At 48.3% G+C, this 2181-nt stretch overlaps 1 protein-coding gene across 1 annotated transcript in view; it reads right to left on the bottom strand.

The window, feature by feature from the left end:
- Positions 1-332: 332 nt before the first annotated feature.
- The window catches only part of LOC135533731 (lipopolysaccharide-induced tumor necrosis factor-alpha factor homolog), a 33186-nt gene continuing 31337 nt past the window's right edge, over positions 333-2181 (bottom strand). Inside the window, exon 5 of the mRNA XM_064961002.1 lies at positions 333-2181. This exon is cut by the window's right edge and continues 131 nt beyond it. The gene's annotated coding sequence lies outside the window, so the exon portion shown is untranslated.

Genomic DNA, 2181 nt, shown 5'->3' on the forward strand with positions numbered 1-2181 from the left:
TTGGTTCCAATCAACAGACCAGAGACCTCTGACTCACTGAGCTTTAGTGGCTAAAGGTGGCGTGTGTGTGTGTGTGTGTGTGTGTGTGTGTGTGTGTGTGTGTGTGTGTGTGTGTGTGTGTGTGTGTGTGTGTGTGTGTGTGTGTGTGTGTGTGTGTGTGTGTGTGTGTGTGTGTGTGTGTGTGTGTGTGTGTGTGTGTGTGTGTGTGTGTGTGTTTATGAAATAATATAATAACCATTATCCTCTCGAAAGTCAAAGGTATTATTGGGATGATTAAAATCCTTGTTCATCATCAATGAAAAAAGCAAACAACCAATCAACAAACTTGACCGTTATTTTTTAGAAAGAACAATACTTTCTGTTTAAATCCATTTAATTAAAAAACGTCATTACAATCAGTAGCACAGCCACAAAGTCATCAAATATAACCACACTGCTGACCCTAATGCCTCACCTTAAGCACATTTTTTGGTTTCATTAATTTTTACGATATAGTCCATTTTTACTCTGCAGCCGGCACATATGGTGAATAATACCCTGTCACACGTTCCCATTGACAGGAAGGAAGCTGCCCTGCTGCAGCCATTTCAGAGAGACAGTAGAGGAAGCTGCCCTGCTGCAGTGATTTCAGAGAGACAGTAGAGGAAGCTGCCCTGCTGCAGTCATTTCAGAGAGACAGTAGAGGAAGCTGTCCTGCTGCAGGCATTTCAGAGAGACAGTAGAGGAAGCTGCCCTGCTGCAGGCATTTCAGAGAGACCATAGAGGAAGCTGCCTTGCTGCAGTCATTTCAGAGAGACAGTAGAGGAAGCTGCCCTGCTGCAGTCATTTCAGAGAGACCATAGAGGAAGCTGCCCTGCAGCATGCATTTCAGAGAGACAGTAGAGGAAACTGTCCTGGTGCAGTCATTTCAGAGAGACAGTAGAGGAAGCTGTCCTGCTGCAGTCATTTCAGAGAGACAGTAGAGGAAGCTGCCCTGCTGCAGGCATTTCAGAGAGACCATAGAGGAAGCTGCCCTGCTGCAGTCATTTCAGAGAGACAGTAGAGGAAGCTGCCTTGCTGCAGTCATTTCAGAGAGACAGTAGAGGAAGCTGTCCTGCTGCAGTCATTTCAGAGAGACAGTAGAGGAAGCTGTCCTGCTGCAGGCATTTCAGAGAGACAGTAGAGGAAGCTGCCCTGCTGCAGGCATTTCAGAGAGACCATAGAGGAAGCTGCCTTGCTGCAGTCATTTCAGAGAGACAGTAGAGGAAGCTGCCCTGCTGCAGTCATTTCAGAGAGACAGTAGAGGAAGCTGCCCTGCAGCATGCATTTCAGAGAGACAGTAGAGGAAACGGTCCTGGTGCAGTCATTTCAGAGAGACAGTAGAGGAAGCTGTCCTGCTGCAGTCATTTCAGAGAGACAGTAGAGGAAGCTGCCCTGCTGCAGGCATTTCAGAGAGACCATAGAGGAAGCTGCCCTGCTGCAGTCATTTCAGAGAGACAGTAGAGGAAGCTGTCCTGCTGCAGTCATTTCAGAGAGACAGTAGAGGAAGCTGCCCTGCTGCAGTCATTTCAGAGAGACAGTAGAGGAAGCTGCCCTGCTGCAGCCATTTCAGAGAGACAGTAGAGGAAGCTGCCCTGCTGCAGTCATTTCAGAGAGACAGTAGAGGAAGCTGCCCTGCTGCAGTGATTTCAGAGAGACAGCAGAGGAAGCTGCCCTGCCGCAGTCATTTCAGAGAGACAGTAGAGGAAGCTGCCCTGCTGCAGTGATTTCAGAGAGACAGTAGAGGAAGCTGCCCTGCTGCAGTCATTTCAGAGAGACAGTAGAGGAAGCTGCCCTGCTGCAGCCATTTCAGAGAGACAGTAGAGGAAGCTGCCCTGCTGCAGCCATTTCAGAGAGTCAGTAGAGGAAGCTGCCCTGCTGTGGTCATTTCAGAGAGACAGTAGAGGAAGCTGTCCTGCTGCAGTCATTTCAGAGAGACAGTAGAGGAAGCTGTCCTGCTGTGGTCATTTTAGAGAGACAGTAGAGGAAGCTGCCCTGCTGTGGTCATTTCAGAGAGACAGTAGAGGAAGCTGTCCTGCTGTGGTCATTTTAGAGAGACAGTAGATTATTGTCTTTCTGATGTGGATTACGCACTGAACTGTCAGTAGGCTGTGGCTAGATCTGTTCATATATACAGTAGGTTTGCAGATATGGATCACTTTG

This window comes from Oncorhynchus masou, chromosome 5, assembly GCF_036934945.1.
Source record: "Oncorhynchus masou masou isolate Uvic2021 chromosome 5, UVic_Omas_1.1, whole genome shotgun sequence".
Classification (NCBI taxonomy): domain Eukaryota; kingdom Metazoa; phylum Chordata; class Actinopteri; order Salmoniformes; family Salmonidae; genus Oncorhynchus; species Oncorhynchus masou.